At 35.7% G+C, this 24418-nt stretch overlaps 1 protein-coding gene and 1 long non-coding RNA gene across 13 annotated transcripts in view; one reads left to right on the top strand and one right to left on the bottom strand.

Moving 5' to 3' along the window:
* The window catches only part of Kcnq1 (potassium voltage-gated channel subfamily Q member 1), a 360400-nt gene that overhangs the window by 189255 nt on the left and 146727 nt on the right, over positions 1 to 24418 (bottom strand). The gene's annotated exons all lie outside the window — the stretch shown is intronic.
* Positions 1 to 24418, top strand: part of LOC106009980 (uncharacterized) — an 81274-nt gene that overhangs the window by 47993 nt on the left and 8863 nt on the right. The window contains exon 2 of the long non-coding RNA XR_001183924.3: positions 1 to 24418. This exon is cut by the window's left edge and continues 13776 nt beyond it; it is cut by the window's right edge and continues 8863 nt beyond it. This is a non-coding gene — a long non-coding RNA (uncharacterized LOC106009980).

A 24418-nucleotide genomic window follows, 5' to 3' on the forward strand; every position in this document is an offset into this window, starting at 1 on the left:
AAAATGTGGAAGAATAGGATTAAGTTACACCACATGTGAACTAATGAAATTAGACCACATGTTATTTGAAAGTTGGCTTTGGGGCTGGGTATGTAGCTCAGTGGAACAGTGCCTGCCCAGCAAGTGCAAGGTCCTGAGTTCAATCCCCTTTACCATAAATACCCCAAAAGTTGGCTTGGATGCATTGAAAATAGCTACTATGAAATATACAACCACATTAAAGACAAAAAAATAAGTATAATGAAGCTGAGAAAGGAAAGAAGATGAAATCATAATAAATGATGAGCTAAAATCACAAAGGACCAAAGACACTTCAAGACACAGGAGTTGTGGAAAACATATTTCACCAACAGCAATACCACATCTCTTATGCAAGTGATGGCCCAGCAGTCTTTCCAGGATTCATGGTTACAGAATGCTCTCTCATCCTCCCTGTTCCTGAGGCACTCTTCAGAGATGGAAGTTTGTTTTTCATATTCATTGGCATGCGGTGAGTATCCTGTCTTTCTAATGCCTACTATACCTATCTGAAGGTCCATATTCCTAATGTCTTATCATACAGCATAGTTCTGGAACTGTAATGGAATGGCCTTGGTAAAACAATGCCAAAATGATACGCCAATACTGAGCTGGCTGCAAACAAGATATCCACCAAGAAGCTGCCACCTGTCACATGAGTGGTATAATCCATATTTCTAACTAATTCCATTGACAAAAAAAAACATTTCTGAAGATGGTGGTAGGTAGGAGAGAGGCAGGCTTTATTATCTTTGGTTACTCAAGAGAGGGGGCTACATTATAAGAAACCTAATACTCTGTATGGAAACACATCTTTCAAAAACTGTGCTTCAGAGAAGGAGAACACAAAGGGACACAGGATTCCCAACAGTACAAATCTGTAAGAATTTAAGGAAAGCATTCATTTGTATTGCCTGACATATAATAAAGTCATGGCAGAGGACACTACCAAGCACAGGCTAATTTTAGAGTTCTTGTGAAACGGGGTGAGGTGGAGTATTCTATAGCCCTCCTGAGGATAAGGATGACATTACAAAGAAAGCTGAGCAAAGACCTGCAATGCTATCATTGAACGTGCTAGAGACAGAGATTTTGAAGTCCAGCATTGATACTAAGATGCACATGGGTAAAGAAAAGGAGTTATGTGGCTGTGCCCAAAATTGTGCTTCCTCCAGATAAAAATGACAAAGATGAATTTCAACTGGATAAAAACCAGAATATCTGATGTTAAAATTGTGTGCCTGTCTGTGATATGAAACAGCTCCAGGAAGAAAGCTAAAGACATGCTTAAGCGTGGCAGATAAAGAACTGGGCTTGAAACTTAAATCCCCAGAAGCACCTCAGTGGTGAGAAAAGAAAGGCAGGCTGCACAGAGAACACTCATGCCTGCTTGGCTAAAGTCAGGTTACACGGAGAACATTGTCATGTGCTTGCTTGGGTGACTGAGCCCAATAAAGTCATCAAATATAATATGAGCTCTGCTGAAGAGGAATACCTACTGCCACTTCAGTGATTACTGTTGAAGAACAGCCAGCCATGTAAGAAAGGTCTAAGTATACACACAAAGAATATTTTCCTCAATTTACACTACAAAACTCCAGGATATCAACAAATAGGAAAACATGTCATATTAAACTTTTTGCATTAGAAGTTTTAAAACAGCAAATAGATGGAATGTCATGTGTGAAACCAAAAAGACAGAAATAGTGAAAGAAAAAAATCACACAGACAACAAAGAGAAGGCTGTAACAGTATTTCAAATAAATCAATACTATGAGCTTTAATGGTTTAAGTACACTAATTAGAAAACTGTCAGAGTGGATAAAGGAAATCAGAAACCAACTTTGTGAAAACATAAATTCAAAAAATCAATGGGGAAAATGAGTAATTTCACATGGAGACTTTAAAGCAATTAAATTATTAGTGAAATCTATTTTTGAAGAAGTCATAACTTCATTGGGTATTTATAAGAGTACAAACAAAATATACATGAAAAATCTGAACTTTAAAAATAGGTGAATCCTCTTATAATTGGAGATTATGTCAGAAATGAATAGATCCACACTGAAAACAATTTTTGGATATTGTTGAAATGAGCACCATCATTAAGGAACTGGTTATATTGATTTGTATAGTTTTCTTCATCTTACAGAATACATGCTCCTCTCAAGTTCACATGGATTTAATCAAGACAGAATACATTTTAGGCCTTAAAATACCTTAACATATTTAAAAGAACAGAAAACATGCAGTGTCTGCTCTCGTACTATGACACTAATCTGTAATGACAAAAATACTTAAAAATTCCAAAGCACATGAAGTTTTACTTACAATATTTAATACGTGGATCAAAGAAATATGGAAATATTACACATAAAACATGACAACAAAAATGATAAAATTTAGGTAATGCAGTGAGGAGTGATTAGAGGCAAATTTATAGCATATATATATACATATATACATGAATGAAAAAGAAGAAAATATCTAAATTTATTCTTTTAGCTCAGGAAACAAAATGAGTAAATGCAAAGCAAAGAAGTCATAAAATTGCAGCAGCGGCCAATGAGATTGAAACCAAGAAATAGAGAAATATTGACCCTAAGAATAACCCAACCCCTAATTGATACTAACATTGGAAACCCTATAACCAGGCTAAGTAAAGTGAAAAAGTTTGCATCACTAATGTAAGAAATAGAAGTTTGGACTATGAACAGTTCTATTTAAACAAGATTGATAACCTAGATGAAGTGGACTAATGTCTTTAAAAAATAGTCTGCCAAAATTAGCCAAAGAAATAGAGAAATTGAATTGGACTATGACCATGAAAATTGAAGCAATTAATAAATATATCAAACAAAAAACATTATGCCCAGGTGAGTTCATTGGTGAAGTCTCACAAACATTTGAGAGAGAAATTTTACCAATTAGCCATAGTCCCTTTCAAAAGATAGTAGTGGCAGTACTTTGTATCTCATTCTATGAGGACAGTATCAACCTAATTCCAAAATCAGGCAGAATTTTACAATGATTGTTTTAGGGGAGCACGGTGAGTTTTTAAAGAAAAGACAATTTAATGTATTTAGACAAAATACATGAACAAAATGAGTTTAACAAAGAGAACCCCCCACACACATACACTGAATAGGAAAGTACAGAAAACGTTTTTCTCTAAAATCAGGACAGAGATAAGGGTGTTCTGTCTTGCCACTCCTATTCAATATTGTACTAGAAATTTTAGCCAGAGCAGATAGGCAAGAGAAAAAAAATAAATACAAATAGGAAAGGAAAGAGTCAAATTATCTATACCCTGTACTTAGAATGTTCTAAGATTTCACCAAAAGACATTCAAAGCTAATAAATTCAGCAAAGTAGGATACAAAATCATTTTTAGAAGTCAATATCTTTTCTATTCACCAATACTGAAATAGCTGAGAAATCAGTAAGACAATTCAATTCACAATACCATTAAAAAAATACTCAGGAATATAACCAAAGAAGTGAAACACCACTACCATGAAAATTATAGAAGACTGAAGAAAAACTGAAGACACTAGAACATGGCAAAATCTCCCATGTACATTTATCAGCAGAAGTAATATTGTCAAAATGGCCACATTACTGAAAACAATTATAAATTCAGCTCAGTCTTCATCAAATTTTTAATGACATTCTGTATAGAACTAGAAGAAACAATTGTAAAGTTCATATGAAAACACAAAAGACCAGGAATATCCAAAATAATCCTAAGCAGAAATAGCAAGGCTGGAGGCATCACATGATCTGATTTCAAATTATGATACTAAGCTTTAAGAAAAATGGCATAGTACTGACATAAAAATAGACATGTAGATCAATGGACAGCAGTAGAGGACACTGAAATAATTCCATGCAACTATAGCTGTCTGATTCTTGACAAACTGTAAAAAAGATTCACTGGAGAAAAGACATCCTTTTTAATAAATGGTGATGAGAAACTAGATATCCATATGCAGAAGATTGAAACTAGATCCTGTTTCTCACCCTGTTTAAAAAAAGCAATTTAAAATGCATCAAAGATCTGGCTGTAAGTTTCAATCTAAACATTGAAACTGCTAGTATAACATATAAATACTAGATGTAAGCCATGGGCACAGGCAAAGAGTTTCTGAATAGCACTCCCAATAGCACAAGAATTAATACCAAGAATCAATAAATGGGACTACCTCAAATTTTCTTCATGCACAGGAAAGGAAAAACCAAAAATGAAGAGGCAGCGTACAGAATGACAGAAAATCTTTCCAGCTACTTTTCCCACAAATAATAATAATAATTATTATTTTGGCACCTGGGATCAAACTTGGGACTTTGCTCTTGCGAGGCAGGTGGCGGCACTGAGTTAAATCCCCAGCCCCCCACAAATTATTAATATTCACAATGTATAAAGATTTTTAAAAAAGTAACACCAAAGAAAAAAATCAATACCAAATAGCTCTATCAGTAAATGGGCAAATTAATTGAAGAGACACTTCTCAAAAGAAGTAGTACATTTCACCAACATATGAAAATATTCAATATCTTTAGCCACTAGAGCAATGGAAATCAAAACTATACTAAGATTCCATCTCACCAGAGTCAGAATGAATATCATAGGAATACAATAATTCCTATTGAGGATATAGGAGGATAGGAGGGAGGAACCCTCCTATGCTGTTGCTGGGAATGCAAATTATTATAGCCACTATTGAAATAACTATAGAGGTTTCTTTAAAAAAAAAAACCCTAAAAATAGAGCTAGCATATGACTCAGAGGTGAGGGGTAAGGGTAAAAGAGTTCTAGCAAACTATCAGTGTAGATGCTGGCAATCCTAGCTTCTGGAAAGTTTCACAATCTTGTCAGACTGACAGCCCACTTAGATAAGTCACCTGAAATCTGCACAATAGCCTGGCTTTGGAAAAGGATCTCATATCACCTCCTAGTGAATACACAGGATACTGTAACCAGAACCAATCTTGAGAAGTGAGCTATTTTCTGAAATTAGACCGCTCTAAGGGGTCAGAAAACTGTGTATTTCTATCTCTGGCATCCCACACATTCTACTCCAAAGGGCTGATGAGCAGCTGCCTTGTGAAACCAACTTGGTCCCTCAGAAAGATTGTGACCTAAGCCCACTGGGAAGCCTGCTTACTAGAGGACAGATGTTACATGGAGGGTACTGATCTACTGTACCAGAAAATCAGGGTATTACCCTATGAGAACGAGTTTGTGACTGGTCATTTATGTACTTCGGCCAGTGCCAGGACTGAAGAAAAGTGCCCATATGATTCCTGTGCCCCTATACTCCTCTATACACAGGTGGATTTTCTCCCAGTGCTGCATTTTCTTCCCAGACATGTTGAATGGACCTTCAACAATGATATGGCTGAAGTTGTCACCTCTTCCTTGGCGACATACACCCAAACAGGGCAGAGAGGATGTTTTCCTGGTGCCAGCAGCATTCAAATTCCCAGGAGTTTGCCACTGATATAGAAGAAAACCATGATTCCTCCTGCCTCATAGCCACACTATATGTGACCATGCACAGCTGTCAAGATGGCATGAACATTACATGGAGGTGCTGTGTTTACCAACAGTTCCTTTACCTGTGGTGCATCAGAAGTTGTGCAAAGAACTGTCCCCAGTGAAGTCCTGGGATAGCCACAGCTATCATCAATGTTGTGGGAACACCCATCACACAACAGGGGTCATTACTCTCATTTTATGGGGAGCAACACAGCACCCTGTACCCTATGCTAACCCTAACCTCCCTAAATTGTAGAGTGCCCCATTCTTGTCTCAGTGAGTTTACCAGAATCTACCATGGTATTCACTGTGCCTCAAGTCAATCACAGCCAATGAAGACATAAGAAGAGTATTCTGTGGTGCCCAGTTGGAAATAAATCCAACATTGCATAACCAACATCTCAGGACACATCTTCAGTAAAAAGCTGCTTACTAAAAAGGCCATCCCATGAAAGTGGTAGAGTTACCAAAACTACCAGATATAAAAATCTCAACATAGCACAAGAAATATTAAAAGACAAGGTAATGCAGCACTTCAAGAACATAACTATGTAACAAAATATAAGAAAGTGATATGATGAAGTACCTAATAAGATTTTTAAAGAAAGATGATAAAAAAGTTCAATGATATCTATGCAGGATAATAAAGATACTTAAGGTTGGAAAACATGCAGGATATGAATGAGAAATCGAGTAAAGCAATCCTGAAACAAATCACAGAAATGAAGAGTTCAATAAATTGAAAAATGGAGTTGAGTTTTGTGTGGTGGTATACACCTATAATCCCATCACTCAGGATGCTGAAGCAGGAGGATTGCAGCAAGTTCCAGGCCAATCTAGGCTATATAGTGAGCTCAAGGCCAGACTGTGCTACATAGTAAGATCATGTCTCAAAAAGAATACACCTAAAAGCCTTGGCACATTAAATCAAATGGAAAAAATATTTGAACTCGAAGTCAAATCTTTTGATCTCAGTCAAGTAAAACCATACAAACAAAAGAAAAAAGGAATGAAGAGCTCATTAACAAAATGTCCATGAAATTTTTCTGTGAATAAATATCCACATATTCAGAATACCTGAAGGCAAATGAAAAAAAGTTAATAGTGTAGAGAACCTATTTAATGAAATAATAATGGAAAACTTTACTGATGTTGGGGCAGGCATGGCCACCCATATACAGGAGGTTATATGACCCCAAATAGAAAAGACCTTCATTTCAGTTTATGATTGCCAAACTATCAAAAGTATGAGATAAAAAATTCTAAAACCTGCAAAAGTGGGAAGTCACACTTAAGCATATCTTCATTAGACTAACAGGTTTCAAAGGTGAAACCCTACAGGTTTGCAAGGAATGGATTGAAGTATAACCAGTACTGAAACAAAATTATCAATTAGTAATACCATAACCAGAAAGATTACCCTTCAGAAATGGAAGAGAAATAAAATTCCTCTAAGACAAGTAAAAACTGGACAGAATTTATGACCAGTAGGTGAGCCTTATAAAAGATTTTTCACAGAATCCTATGACAAAAAGTAAGAGTTAACTATTATCATGAAAACATTTGAAAGTATAAATCCCACTCAGAGAGTATACCCTTAAGAGAGAAATAGAAAATAATAAAACACTGATACAGGAAACCACCAAACCACAAAGATGAATAAGAGAGGAAGAAAAGAATGAAGAATTTTCAAAACCAGAGGAAAATTAATAAAATCACAGTAGTACATCAATACCCATTAATAATAACCTTAATTATAAATGACCTAAATTTTTCAATTAAAACATATGGTCTGTCTGAATGGATTTAAAAATGGAAAATTAAAGAATGGAAATCTAAGGAAACAAAATCAGCTATCCAGACAATCCTCATTTAACAGCAAATTCAGCTCTAGTATGTTAAGTGAATTGGTCATTTAATGAGGAATCATATATAACATGTATATTACAATACTCAGAACAAAGAAATAAGCAAAGAAAACTGCAACTTGATTACTTTGCTTTTATTTGCATAACTCATACAGTACTGTAATGTAAAACAACACAAAAGTACTGTACAGTATATTGAACAAAAATTACAGTACTATATAAATGAGGTACACTGTACAAAAAAGACATTGAGGCTCTATAAACAAGATGTACAGAACTATACAAAATAAAAGATAGTTGTAAGTTTAAGCAGCAGTTCATAAGTCTGAGCAGTGGGCTTTGCTTATATGTCCAAACAGTTAAGTACAGATATTCCTCATTTAACAACCTATTTCTGAGAAAATAGATATTAAGTCAAGAATTACAACAGTTATAAATTTATATTCTTCTAATGTCAGAGCACCCAATCGTATAAACTACTAGACTAAAAGGGTGAAATAGGTTCCAATAAAGTAATAGAGGATAACTTCAATCTACTCTCACCAGTTATCCAGCCAAAAAATTTAAAGAAACATCAGAGTTAAACTGTAATGGATCAAATGAACTTAACAGACACAGAACATTCCATCTTAACACCTGCAGAACACCTATTCATTCCATCAGTATGTGAAAGTATGTACTCTAGATCATGAATTGCCCTGCAAAGCCTTACCAAAAATTTTTTTAAAAATGAAAGCATATCCTGTGTTTTCTGATAATGGAATAAAACTAGAAGTCAACAACAATAGAAATTACACCAAATATGCAAATTGAGCAACACTTTTGAATTAAAAAGGGGCTGACTGAAGACCTAGAAATAAATTCAGTGATACCACTGTTCATGAACTTCATTTGTTTTATGATTTTGGAAAAAATGGCCACGTTTGTGTTCTGTGGAAAAGATGGCTGCAGAAATATTTGTCACCTGATGCAGAGTTCACAAAAAAAATTTCTCAAACACTTGTTTGCAAACCAAATTATTTGCAAATTACATACAGAAGACTAATACTTCAGTTCAATAAAAATTATGTAAGACAAATGCACAGCCAGTACATTTTCAGTGGAGAAAAATTTAAAGCAGGATCAAAAACATAGCTCATCTCACCATTGCTATTAAATATAGATACTAGAGACAGCTCCCAGTGCAGAGGAGGAGGCTTCCAGACTGCCATAGCACTACTAAATGCACAAAAGAGGAGGCTTCTGGGCCACGGTACCACTGCCCCCCTCCCCCATCAAAATGAGAAGACACATAAACAAGCCTCAAAACCACACTTCAAGATCACCTACAGCAACCCCAAAGGGAAACGAGATGGAACACTCTGATACTCAACCACCTGGACTTCCTGAACTGGCAACAAAAGAAAAAAAAGATGAATAAAAAAAGCATTTGTGAAAAATTAATATCCATTTAATATCCATTTGTCAGATGGAGGGACCTCCCCTTGCTGGCAGTACAGAGTGACAAGCAAGAACTGACCCTTACTCAGTCCCCATGCCCAGCACCATCTGTCCCAGAACCTCCCCAGCAGACCTCAGAGAGCCATCAGGGGGAAGAGACATGGTCCCAGCTACAGATATTTAAAATGAAACAAAGATGCCCCCCTTGCTTCAGGTCCTCCCACCAAATGCTGCTTTGACTACATTGTTATTTGCAGCACAGGGTGCCCAGAAACTGACCAAGTCATCTCCCACCAGAAGGGTGGCCTGCATCTGCAGCACACAGCTGACATTGTCTTTTATCCAGGTAGCCTATACTGCAGTTTCTAGATTAATTGTGCAGAGGGAGAACTTACCACTGCTCCCAGGGGAGAGGAGGAGGGTTCTGGGCCAACGTGCCACTGCTCCCAGCACAGAGGAGGAGGCTTCTGGGCCAACGTGCCACTGCTCCTAGTGCAGAGGAGGAGCCTTCTGGGTCGACATGCCACCACTCCCAGCACAGAGGAGGTGAGGCACACGGGCGACAGCAACACACCCCCCGCCCTGTCGGAATCAGAAGAGACACAAACAAGCCTCAAAACCACACTTCAAGATCACCTACAGCAACCCCAAAGGGAAACAAGATGGAACACTCTGAAACTCAACAACCTGGACTCCCTGAAATGGTAACAAAAGAGGATCTGGAAAAAATGAAATCAGAAATAATTTCTCAGATAACAGCAGAGATTGTGCTCATAGTGCAAGACATGATTAATAAATCTAGAGAGGAGCTGAGGAACATGATGGAATCCCAACATAGGAAATAAATGGAATCCATAAAAAAGATGCAAACAGACTTCCAGGAGATTAAAAACTCCATTGAAAGTCTATGCAGCAGAATAAGCCAAAGTGATGACAGAATTTCAGATATAGAAGATAAGATTGCAATTGGTGACCAGGAAAAGAAAAATTGCTTTAAAATTGTAAGGGACCATGAGAAATCAATCCAACTGCTGCTAGATGATGCAAAGAAGAATAACATAAGACTGATCAGAGTCAATGAAGAAATGGCAGAAAATGCAGATGACATATAAAAACTGTTCACAGAATGGATGGCAGAAAACTTCCCAAGCGGGGGAAAAGAAATTGACATAACAATAAGTGAGGCATATAGGATTCCAACTAGCCTTGGTCAAAAAAAATCTACACATACGCATATAATTGTTAAGATTCCAGAAACACAACAGAAGAACAAAGTTCTACATGCAGCAAGAGAAAAGAAATAAATCACATACAAAGGAAAAGCCCATCAGAATCACAGCAGACATCTCAATGTAAAACCTTAAGGCAAGAAGAGCTTGGAATGACATATTCCAAGCTCTAAAGGAAAACAGCCTCCAACCCAGATTGATGCACCTTGCAAAACTATCTTTCAAAATTGATGGAGAAATAAGATACTTTCATGACAAAGAGCACCTTAGGAACTTCATGAATACCAAACCAGCACTCCAAAAAATATTTTACACAATATCCTAGGAAAAGACAATGAGGATCACAACCCCAGGAAGCCCAGCAGAATGAATTCATTGGGCATTACAAGAAATTAAATGGAAGGGGGAGAATCCAACAAAAAGAAAAAGTCATGACAATAATAAGTCAATATGTATCAGTTATAACCATCAATGTTAATGGTCTCACCTCACCAGTCAAAAGAAATCGACTGACAGAATGGGTCAAGAAACAAGGCCCAACACTATGCTGCATACAAGAAACACATTTAATTCCAAAAGAAACTCACAGTTTGAAAGTTAAAGGGTGGAAAACAATACTCCATGCAACAGGAACCTGAAAAAAAGCAGGAGTAGTTATCCTTTTTGCAGATCATGTGGACTTCAAACCAACACTGATTAAGAGAGACAAAGAAGGACACTACATCCTTGTAAAGGGAACAATCTAAGAGGAAGAGAAGACAATCATAAACATATATGCACCAAACTCTAGTGTGCTCACCTATATTAAAAAAATGCTAAGGCATGAAAAGTTATATATGCACTAATACAATAGTAGTGGGGGAACCTCAATACCCCACTGTCACAAATAGATAGATCAACTAGACAAAAAATAAGTAATGAAGCACTAGAACTCAATCAAAGTCTTGAACAAATTAACTTAACAGATGTTTCCAGAGTATTCCTCCCCACAAAATCAGAATACACATTCTTTTTAGCTGCATACGAGTCATTCTCCCAAATGGACCACATACTCACTCATAGAACATGTTTAAGTAAGTGCAAAGGAATTGAAGGTATCCGCTGTGTATTATCAGACCATAGTGCAATGAAATCGGAGATCAATAGCAAAAGAAAGCACAAAAGTTTCACAAACACGTGGGAATTGAACTGTACACTTCTGAATAACCAATGGGTCACAGAGGAAATTAAAGAAGGAATCTGACAGTTCCTTCAATTGAATGACAATGACAATATAACATATTGGAATCTATGGGACACAATGAAAGAGTTTTACGAGGGAAATTCATAGCAATGAATACTCATATTAGGAAAACAGAGTGAGCCCAATTAAACAACCTGATGTTTAACCTCAAGCTTCTAGAAAAACAAGGGCAGGACAAACCCAAAAGTCATGCAAGGGAGGAAATTACAAAGATCAGAGCAGAAATCAATGTGATGGAGACTAAGAGAATGATACAAAAAATCGATGAAGCCAGGAGTTGGTTCTTCGAAAGAATAAACAAAATTGACAAACCCATAGCCAACCTTATCAGAAAAAGGAAAGAAAAGGCCCAAATCCATGCAATTAAGAATGAAAAGGGTGAAATTACAATGGACCCAGCAGAAATCCAGAGGATCATCATTACCTACTTCAAGAACCTATATGCCAAAAAGATGGAAAACACAGAAGAAATGAACAGATTTCTAGATATGTATGAATTACCAAAGTTGAACGAAGATGACCTAAAAATTATAAACAACCCAATATCAATCAATGAAATCGAAAACATAATTAAAAACTTACCAGGTAAGAAAAGCCCACATCCTGATGGCTTCATTGCTCAATTCTATAAGACATTTAGAGAGGAACTACTGCCACTACTGTTTAAACTCTTCAATGAAATTGGAAGGGAAGCAATAGTCCCACATTCATTCCTGGAAGCAAGCATCACCTTGATCCCCAAAGCAGAGAAAGACCCAACTGAAAAAGAGAACTATAGGCCAATCTCACTAATGAATATAGATGCAAAAATCCTTCAGAAGGCCACCATTCCACGCTTCTAGGGCAGAGAAGGTGAGCCGGTCCCAGAACGTAAGGAAGCTCCCCTGCTGCCATTCCATGCTCCTAGGACAGAAAAGCTGAGCCACGTGGGTGCCAGAAGCACCCCCCCACACACACACACCCGTGGAAATGAGAAGACACATAAACAAGCCTCAAAAACAGACTTCCAGATCACCTATAGCAACCCCAAAGGGAAACGAGATGGAACAATCTGATAATCAACCCCCTGGACTCTGAACTGGCAACAAAAGAGGATCTGGGAAAAATGAAAACAGAAATAATTTCTTAGATAATAACAAAGATTGTGCTCTTAGTGCAAGATATGATTAATAAATCTAGAGAGGACACAGATTAAAAAAATATAAGATCTAAGAAACATGATGGAATCCCAACATAGGAAACAAATGGAATCCATAAACTCTTGCAAACAGATTTTCAGGAGATTAAAAACTCCATCAAAAGTCTGCGCAGCAGAATGAACCAATGTGAGGATAGAATTTCAGATATAGAAGAAAAGATTGCAATTAGTGACCAGGAAAAGAAAAATTGCTTTAAAATTGTAAGGGTCCATGAGAAATGAATCCAGCAGCTGCTAGACAATGCAAAGAAGAACAACATAAGATTGATTGGAGTCAATGAAGAAAGAGGAGAGAGTGCAGATGACATAAAAAAACTGTTCACAGAAGGGATGGCAGAAAACTTCCCAAGGAGGGGAAAAGAACTTGACATACAGTTAAGTGAGGCATATAGGACTCCAACTAGCCTTGATCAAAAAAAATCTACACATAGGCATAGAATAGTTAGGATTCCAGAAACCCAACAGAAGAACAAAGTTCTACAAGCAGTGAGAGAAAAGAAACAAATCACATACAAAGGAAAGCCCATCAGAATCACAGCAGACTTCTCAATGCAAACCCTCAAGGCAAGAAGAGCTTGGAGTGATGTATTTCAAGCCCTAAAGGAAAACAGCCTCCAACCCAGATTGATGTACCCTGCAAAACTATCTTTCAAAATTGATGGAGAAATAAGATACTTTCATGATAAACAGCACCTGAAGAACTTCATGAATACCAATCCAGCACTCCAAAAAATTTTATACAATATCCTAGGAAAAGATAATGAGGATCACAAACCCAGGAAGCTCAGCAGAATGAATCTGTTGGGCATGACAAATTAAATGCAAAGGGGGGAATCCAACAAAAAGAAAAAGTCATGACAAGGCTTTTAAAACTTTTAACTTCATCTCCCTAATGATTGTATAATTCAGTCTTGTTATTGTACTCATTATTGTTTTTCTGATTCTAGAGCTGCACACCTTGTGCTGTACTGGCCATTTATCATCTTATGTCTACTTTTTAATTGGGTTTTCTATTAATGAGCTGTAAGAGTTCTTTATATATTCTGGTCATAGGTTATATGCATTATAAATATGGTCTGTTTAAGGACTACTTTTCATTTTAATGATGTCATTTAAAGTTCTAAATTTTGACGGAATCTCATTTATCACTTTTCTTTTATACCTCATGTTTTTTGTATCCTAGGTAGTTCTTACCTACCCAAATTCATAAACATTTTCCCTTATAATTTTTTCTTAAAGCTTTATACTTTTAGGCTTTCATATTTAGATTCATAAAGGCCTTCAAGTTATTTTTATGTATGGAAATAAAGGGTTGAGGTTAATTTTTTATATATGGATACTAGGTGTTCTAGTGCCATTTGCTGAAAACACTATCTTTTCCTCAGCTCTTGAGTTGAGTTTATATTGTATAAAATGTTAATATTAAATAATCTTTCAAAACTCAGTGGACCATATATGTGTGGTTCTATTTCTAGATTCTCTGTTTTATTCCTATGATCTATGTCTTTCCTTATACCAACACTGCCTTGATTACTGTAGCTTTAGAATAAGTCTTAAAATTAGGTACTAAACATCTTCCAACACTTTGTTGTTGTTGTTGTTGTTGTTGTTTAACTTTTCTAGCTCCTTTGTACTCCTACATAACTTTTAAATTTCAATATCCAATTCTTCATTTATAGCAAGTATACATAGACCTGAATTTTTGTATATACCTTGTGTTTTCTAACCCTGCTAAATTCATATACAAGTTCTAGGGGCTCCTAGAGATTTCTTAGTATTTTCTGTGTAGATGATCATTTCATCTACATATAAAGATTTTGCTTCTACCTTGCCAAAAAAAAATCCTTAAGAAGATACTGGCAAATAGAATGCAGAAGATCATCAAGAAGATTATGCACCCTCACCAAGTGGGATTCACCCCAGGGATGCAGGGATGATTCAACATATGCAAATCAATAAAAATTGGAATAGATGTGTCTCTACCTCAATCTGACAAAAGGCATCTATGAAAAACCAACAGCCAATATCATACTAAATGGTCAAAAATTGAAATCCTTCACACTAATATCAGGAACAAGACAAGGATGTCCACTATTACCACTCCTGTTCAATATAGTTTCAGAAATTTTAGCCATAGCAATTAGACAAGAAAAAGAAATAAAAGGAATAAAGATAGGAAATGAAGAAGTCAAATTGTCATTATTTGCAGACTATATGATACTCTATATAGAAGACCCCAAGAAAGCCATGAAAAGTCCTCTAGACTTAACTAAATTCAGTAGAGTATCTGGATACAAGGTCAACACACAAAAATCAATAGCTTTCCTCTACATGAACAACAGACTCACTGAGACAGAAATAGCACAAACAATTCCTTTCACAGTAGCATCCAAGAACTGAAATACCTAGGAATCAACCTATCAAAAGAAATCAAAGACTTCTTCTCTGAAAACTATAGCCCTCTAAAAAGAGAGATTGAAGATGATATCAGAAAATAGACATCCCCTGCTCCTGGATAGGACGAATCAACATAGTGAAAATGGCCATACTTCCACTACTACTATAGAAATTCAATGCAATCCCAATTGAAGTCCCAGCAGCATACTTCATGGACCTTGAGCAAACAATCCAAAAATTCATTTGCAACAAGAGGAGACCCAGAATAGCAAAAGCAATTCTAGGCAACAGAGACATGCCAGGGGGTATTGCAACCCCCAACTTGAAACTACACTACAAAGCTACTGTGATTAAAAAAAACCCAGCATGGTACTGGTAAAGAAACAGACCTGAGGACCAGTGGAACAGATTAGAAGATGCAGAAACAACTCCAGACACACTCAGCCACCTCATCTTTGACAAACGAGCCAAACACCCTCACTGGAGGACAGATAGGGTTTCAACTTGCCAAAGATTAAACCTAGACCTACATCTCTCACTGTGCACTAAACTAAAATCGAAATGGATTAAAGATCTAAATATTAAAATAGAAACACTGAATCAACTGGAACAGAGATTGGGTAGAACTCTTGAAGACTTTGGTGTAGGAAAAGATTTTATGAACAAAACCTCAGTTGCCCGTGAACTAGCACAATCAACAAGTGGGATCTCCTATTAAAAAGCTTCTGCACAGCAAGAGAAACCACCAACAGTGTGAAGCGACAACCCACAATGTGGGGAAACATCTTCACCTGCTTTTCCTCAGACAAAGGTCTACTATCTAGAATCTATAAAGCACTTAAAAAGATCAGACCTCCCAAATTTAAAGACCCAATCCAAAAATGGGCATCTGAAATGAACAGACATTTCTCACACAAAGAAGTAGAAATAGCAAATAGACACATGAAAAATGCTCAACATTACTGGTCATTCAAGAGATGCAAGTGAAAATAATGCTGAGATTCCACCTCACCCCAGAAAGAATGTCTGCTATCATGAAATCAACCAATAAGAATTGCAGGCAGAGCTGTGGGGAAAGAGGAACCCTGCTCCACTGCTGTTGGGAGTGTAGACTGGTGAAACCACTGTGGAAATCAGTATGGAGATACCTCGAAGAACTAGGACTGGAAGTCCCATTTGACCCAGGTATTCCCCTGCTGGGTATCTTCGCTAAAGAATTAAAAGAATCATACCACAGTGATATATGTGCACCCATGTTCATAGCAGCACAGTTTGTAATAGCTAAAACTTGGAAGCAGTCCAATTGCCCATCAACTGGAGACTGGATAAAGAAAATGTTTTTCTAAAATGGAGTACTACTCAGCCATAAAAAATGAGAAATTAGAGACATTTATAGCTAAATGGATGCACATTGAGGCGATACTCTTAAGTGAAATAAATAGGACACACATGTATAAATACCGAATAGCATCTCTAGTGTGAGAAACTGAAAGTGTAAATAAGGACTAAAAGGTATAATACATATACATAATGTGAAATAGGAAGAAAAGGGGCAAAGGGGAAGGGGAAGTGGGAGGGGTAGGGGAAAGGAAAGAAGGGAATGGAATTAATATGAGAAAATGAAAATATGGAGACAAAGTCTTTGTAAATAGGGAGGGGTGGAGGGGTTGAAGGGAGGGCAGGGGAAGGGAGAAATAAGAACCAAGAGAGATTATGGAAAGGTGCAGATTTCCAATGATGAATGTCATTATATTGTATACTTAAAATGCACCAATAAAATAAAATTTAAAATAAATAAATAAATATAGATACTAGAAGTTTTATCTATAGCAATTAGGTAAGAGAAAGAAAAGATTCATATATAGCAAGGGAGGTAGTCAAACAATATCTGTTGCAAATGATATGATTCTATACATTAAAGAAAGCCAAAATACTCCACTAAAGAAAAACAAATTCAGCAAAGTAACAGGATACAAAGTCGACACAAAAATTAACATGTTTCTGCCAGCTTGAACTACCTGAGGTACATAAATTACTGTCCATTAGGCAGTGTGTACCACCAATGGGACATGCATTACTGTCCCATGCCCCCAGTTAGACATCGCAGGTAGGTACACAAATTGTGGCCCCATTGTGAATGTGTTAATAGCCTTTCTATAAGGAATTAGCTAAGAAAGCAATCATGAAGGCAATTCTACAAACAATAGCTACAAAAAAAAATCACCAAGGAACAAAACCAAAGAAATAAAAGACATCTACAGTGAAAATTTTGAAGCACTTTTGCAAGAAATTGAAGACATCAAAAGATGAGGGAAATACTCCCATGTTTATAAATTAGAATTACAATTATTGTTTAAATGCCCATACTGTCTAAAGCAGTGGAGAGATCTAATGCAAGCCTCATCAAAATACGAATGGCATTCTTCACAGAGGTCGATAAATTGCACTTTCATATGGAAGCAAAAGTCCCCAAATGGCCTAAGCAATCTTGAGAAAAAGAACAAACCCAGAGGCCTCACAATGCCTCATATCAATACATATTGCAGAGCCGTGGTAACTAAAATAGCATAGTGTTAGCATAATGACAGACACACCGAACTGAAATGTAACAAAAGCAGTACTAAGGGGTAAATTTACAGCAATAACTACCTTTGGTACATTAAAAAAGAGGAAAGATAATAAATAGCAAAAATTACGTCTCAACTAGAATGAGAACAAACAATCCAAAGTTACTAGACCAAAGGAAATCAATCTTAGAATAGAAATATAGTTTAAAATAGTAAAAAAGTTAATACAGATTTTTAGTAGAACATATAAACAACCCTTTAGACCATTAACAAAAGACCACAACCATCAGAAATTAAAGTGGGAATATTATAATAGATATTTCAGAAATAAAAAGACACATAAGGAAGTATTATTAACAATTATATGCCATCAAATTGGGCAACCTAGAGGAAATGAATAAACTCTTAGAAAAATCCAACCTGTTAAAATTGAATCAGCAAGAAGTAGAAAGCCAGAAGAGACTTATAACAATGAGATCAAAATAGTAATAAATCTCTCACCGAAGACAACCCCAGGACCAAATAGTTTCATGGCTGAATATTATCAAATATTCACATGAAACCACAATATTCCAAAGCAAGTGTGAGAAATACACACTTGAAAGCACACTACTTCCTGATTTAAAATTATGAGTTATAATAATCAACACAGTATGGTATTGGCATTAAAATACACATCGACCAACAGAATAGAAAACAGCCCAGAAATTAATCCAAACACATACAGTCAATGAATTTTTGAAAAAGACACCATGAAGATACAATGTAAGTGGAAAGTGCTGGAAAAACTGTACTTACACGTGCAAAAATATGAAATTGAGCCCTTTTACCATATATAAAAATCAACTCAAAATGAATAAAAGACCTAAATGTAAGACCTAAGAAAGAAACAGAAAGATTATCATTTTCTTTGGCAGTGATATTTTGGATATTACACTAAAAGATCAGGCTATGTAAGCAAAAGTCAATACATAGGACATCATTAAACTAAAAAATATATCTCCACAGCAAAGGAAACAATAAACAAAATGAAAGGCAACTTGTGGATTGGGGAAATTATATTCACTAAAGGGTTAATATCCAAAATGTATCAAGAACTCATACACATTAATAGAGAACATAACCAGATTTACAAATTAGGCCAAAGACCTGAACAGGTATGTCTCCGAAGAATAAAAATTATCAACAGGTATATAAAAAGATGTTCAACATCACTAATCATCAGGGAAATGCAAGTCAAAATCATTCTAGTACCTCATACACATTATTGTAATTATTATCAAAAAGGGGTGGATGCAAGTATTGGCCAGAGTATACAAAACCCTACATTGTTGGAGGAAATGTATATTGGTCAAACCACTATGGAAAACAGAGTGAATTTCCTAAAGTGAAAACTACTAGTATATGATCCAGAGGTAAAATTATATTGTCAGTGACATATTTTCATGCAGAAAATACCAGACTCCAGAAAAAAAGGCAGAATTAAATGGATTCAGTATATAAAAATATATAAAAATATTATAGGCAGGATATAAAAATAAACATACAAGGGCCGGGGATTAGCTCAGTGGTTCTGCCACCTGCCTCACAAGCTCAAGGTCCTAAGTTTGATCCCCAGTACCAAAACAAACAAACAAAAAACCCATATAGCTCATCTGCACTTCTGTAGACATGATCTAGTTAAAATTCCAATTATAGCATAAAATAATATTTAGCAATAAATATTGATAGCAATAAATATTGATAAAGAATGTGAAAGACCTATATGCTGAAAAGTATAAAGACCGATAATACACATTGAAAATGACACAAATAAATGGACAGATATCTCATGTTCATGGAAAGGAATAATTATTGTTAAAATTATCATAGTTTCTTAACCAATATACAAATCCAATTCCTATCAAAATCCCAGAGAATCCTAAAAAAATCCTAGAGAATTACTAAATGAAAAGTTGATTTAAAAAAAATAACCAAAGTTAGAAACCTTTAGCTAGAATGACCAAGAAAAACCTAGAGAAGTTGCAAATATCTAAATCATAAATGCAAGTGTCAACATTATAACTGTTCTTACAGAAATGAATGGAATTATAGAATACTAAGATATTAACAAGTAAAATAGCTGAGATATGATGGAAAAATTCCTAGAAACACTATCAATATTGACTGGAAAAATTATAAGCAGACCCATTAAAAAGTAATATGTTTGAATCAGTAATCAAAAACTTCCTAATAAAACATTAGGAGTATGTGGCTTCTTTAAATTATACTTAACATTTAATGAGTACACTTTTCAAACTGTTCCCCCAAAATTGAGGAAAAGTGAATATTTTGCAATACATTCTATGATTCCAAAGTCAGGGAAATAAACCACAAAAAGAGCAAAGATAAAAACATCTTTAACAAAATACTAGTAACCCCAACTCAATAGCACATTAAAAGGATTATATACCAAGACCAAAGAGAAGTTATATCAGGAAAGCAAAAGTGGCTCATCATGAAAATATCAGTCAACGTATGGCAAATGAGCCTCAACTTTCGATAGGGTCATATCCTGACAAATCCATCCTATGTTGAAAATGCATTTATACATCTAATCTACTGGAAATAATAGCATTGCAGTACAGTGCATTGTCAAGTTATTGGTTGGTCACCATTATCTCGTGGCTGTGTTGGACATGTTAATGCTGCTGCCTACCATCACAAGAGAGTACTGTACTACATATTTTTCCAGGAAAAGATCTAAACCCAAAGTATAGTTTGAACGTGGGGTGCTTTGCTTTCACATCATGGTTAAGTCAAAAAATGTTTTCCAGTTGTATCACTACAATTCATGGCTATTGTACAACATATTAATAGAATAAAGGACAATATCCCATAGAATCATCTCAATTGACACAGAAAGAGGCATTTGACAAAATTTGATGTCAGGGAGAAACATTCAAAAACATAATAATTAAAGGGAACTCAAAATACGATGAACAGCATTCTTGAAAACCCCATAGCTAACCTAACAGAGACAGAAATTTCAGAGAAGGATGCACATGTCCCCTCCAAAAAACCCAGTGTTGAAAATGGATTTAGTACACCTATTTTACTGAAAATCATAGCAGTATAGTATGCTGTCAAATTTTATACATTAAACATTGTGCAAAAAGTTTTAGCCATAATGATTAGCTGAATGAATAAATAATATCCAAATTGGAAGTGAAGGCATGATACTGTATATAAACAAACTCAACAACTAGAGCTAACAAAGGGGTTCAGCAAAGTAGTAGGGAATATGTTCAAACACACATACACACACACTGCATCTGTTGTATTTCTATATACCACAATAAACAGTCCGACAGGGAAATTTACAATTACAACTTGCAGTGATGGGCCAGGGATTTAGCTCAGTGGTTCTGCTGACTGTCTTGCAAGCGCAAGGACCTGAGTTCGATCCCCAGTACCAAAAACAAAAAAAACTTGGAGTGACTAGACCTGTCATCTATATGCCACCTAGACACACAGGATCAGAGATTGAGAGGCTGTAGTCCATTCATACCAATGAATATTATGAAGCCTTAACAAAGAAAAAGAAAGATCTCTATGAATGGATCTTGCATGATTGGAGTACATGTTTCATAAGAAAAGCAATATTCAAAGGAGTATGTATAGAATACTATTTTTAATAAGGAAGAAATGAGAAAATTCACATTCAAATGAACCCTCACACATAAATTTTAACTAGAAAGCAATGAAATTGTTTACTGACAAGAGTTGTTTAAGGGATTAGGATGGAAGATGTATCGAAGGAAGCATATTTCTCTCAGTAGACTTGTAACATTTTGACTTTTGGAAGGTTAATGTTCTGTATATTTTAAAAAGTTAAATTAACTCAACAAGACATGGGCCACTTCTGGAATGGTGGAATGAGGATCTTTTCATCAACACAGCCTAAAAGCTGGGTCTGCTGCAGCATGCCTGGAGTCCTAGATATTCAGAATGCTGAGGCTGGTGGATTGCTTAAGCCCAGGCATTTGACACTAGTCTGGGAAACATGCTATAACTCCTTCACTATAATCAAACACACATACACAGCTTTAAAAGCAGTGATAAAACTGGACAAGACTGTCTAAAACAACCATCTGAGAAGTCTGGAAATTGAAGAAAGGAACATTACTATTGGAAAAGTGTTTATTCAAGGAAAAATACTGCTAAATCTTTGGGCAAACTTCAAGGTCTATAGTGATTTCACTTGGGAATGCCTGCCCCCACCAAGCTCAATGACACACTGGCCTTGAGGACCAACAAGTTTATTGCTGACAATGAATTGTAACTGTTTTTGTGCTCCATAGAAAATCTCATGCACTATATCAAACAAGAGTGATCTCAGTTGCATATCATTAGAAAAAGCCACCATCAAAGAAATTCAATGTTCCAGTAATGGTTGAGGCAAGCAACAGACCAGCAAAAATTTTCAAAGAGATTCTGGGAGATATGGATGATTTCACATGCTCTCAAATGAGATCTGAGATGTTCTCTGTTATCTACTTAATCCTGGATGACTCTGAGACCCTGTGCAAGCAGGCAGTAAAACAAAGGACAAGAGTTATAAAGTGTCTGAACACTGAATGATGTCCCAGTCCACACAGAGATCCTCTCAGTAAAAGGTAAAAGATCACCAGATAAGATACTTAAAGCCGCTGACTAATCTTGGCCTAACCAGTTAGTTGTGGTGATCAAGGAATGACACCAAAGAAGCAAGGTTTCAAAAACAAAGATAATTAAAAAAAAAAACTGACCAGATACATTAGCAGCTATATACTACAGGATACAAAGTCTACAGGATCAGTGCGGCATGTCATAAACAAGTAAAATATATATATATATATAAACCAGTGACAGCTATGAAAAAGGGGGAGAATTAGAATCTAGAATTCCTGAAATATATTATCCTAGGTGATCAATTTTAAACAAAAAAATATTTATGACACATACAAAAAAATAGCAATGTGGCCCTTAAGTAAAGATAAAGAGTAATGAAGAGATGATGTTTGACAGGGCTTAGGTACTAGTCTTAGTAGGCCCAGTTTTCAAAATAAGTATTTTAAATATGTTCAGAAAACTAAAACTACTTTGAAGAATGAAAGAAGTTACAATGGCAATGATTCGTTAAGTAAATCTACAGGTGCAAATTGCAGTAACTTAGGTGAAATCCTCACTAGGAGAACTAAATAGAAAATCTGAATTTGCTGTAGAAAGAAAAGAAATGATCTTCAATAAAGATGTATAAAGATGATTCACTCTGAAGGACAGAAAAGAAAAGTTATGAAGAGAAATGAACCGAGCCTTAGAGAACTGCTGGATACCAGTATGTAAAACAATGAACATACAGTATTTAGGAATAGTGTAGTGTATGTGTACATGAGTCCCCGGAAGGAAGAGAGAAAGGAGCTGATAAAAATATTTGAAGAGAATTTAACTTGAAGCTCATTCTTTTCATTTAAGATGCTTATTCTAACTTCCAAGTTACACTCTAGGAAAATAACTTTATAAGCAGGGAGAAAAATTAAGCGAAGGAATTAGAACGACAGTAGAACATACCTTTTCAACACATGGAAGGCAATAAAGGAGAAGCAGAAGAACAAAAGAACAAAAGAGCCGCACAACAAATAGAAAAGTAACGACAATACAGAAGACAGGAACCTACCAAATCAATACTTATATTATTATAAATTAATACTCAGTATACTGTCACACTGCCTAAAAAGGAGGATTGAAGTACATACTTTCTACAATAGAGGCAGCCTGATTCAAAGACATAGTTTGAAAGTGAAAGATAGGAAAAATGACATGCAAGTAGTAAATGAGTAGTAAATGTAAGAAAGCTGGAGTGGCTATACTAAAATCAGATGAAGCAAATTTTAGAAATCAATTATGAGCCAAGCATAGTGGTGCATTCCTGTAATCTCAGCACTCTTGGAGGCTGAGGCAGGAAGATCACAAATTCGAGTTCAGCTGAGCAACTCAGCAACTTAGCAAGACTGTTCCAAAATTCAGTAATAAAAAGGGCTGGGAATATAGCTCAGTGCAAAGGCCCTGAGCTCAAACTCCAGTATTAAAAAGAAATCAACTGTGTTACTGGAGATGATGAGGGATATTTTATGAGAAGAGAGTCTATTTAATGGGAAGAAATACAATTATAAATAAAAATTATAAAGAAAATATATGTAGCTAATGAGAGTTCTAAACTATGGGAAAGAAAACTGATAGAACTGAATATACAATTCAAAAAAATAAGACAATTCTATAGCATTGTTCTAACAATTTATATGCTTATTTTCTGGCTTGTTCAATTATAAATACTGCTATTTTTATTAATACTCAATTATTAGTAGTACTGCTATTAACATTGCTATTGCAGTATTACCAATTGCTCCTGTTGAATGAGATATCAGGAAATAAAGCTGTAAGACACTGTGCTGAATGGCCTACTCTGTTCTGTTATCGAGCGGCCTAGAGCAGAGCTTATGTTTTAACACAAGAAATGGAACCCATAAAGCAATAAGATATTCAAATAACTCAAAGTAAAAAATGTCAACCAAATATTTCAGATCCAGAAAAACTATCTTTCAAAATGAAAGCAAAAAAATCAAAACAGAATCCTTTGGTAACAAACTTGCTTTATAACAAATACTAAAGGAAGTTCTTTAGGCAGATTTAGGGTCTGGGGAGGGTCCACTTTCTGGTCCATAGATGGTTATCTTGTATCTTTACTTTATTAGATGGAACCTGGAGCTCTCTGGGTCTGTCTTATCCTAATCACCTCCTAAACGCCCTATCTCCTACTACCATAACATTCTGGATTAGGATTTCAGTGTTTGCATTTTGAGACAACATAATAAGCCTATGCTAAGTACTGATATAT

The sequence above is a fragment of the Heterocephalus glaber genome, unplaced genomic scaffold, assembly GCF_053883595.1.
Source record: "Heterocephalus glaber isolate CG9 unplaced genomic scaffold, H.glaber_assembly_v1.0 deba00000594, whole genome shotgun sequence".
Classification (NCBI taxonomy): Eukaryota; Metazoa; Chordata; class Mammalia; order Rodentia; family Bathyergidae; genus Heterocephalus; species Heterocephalus glaber.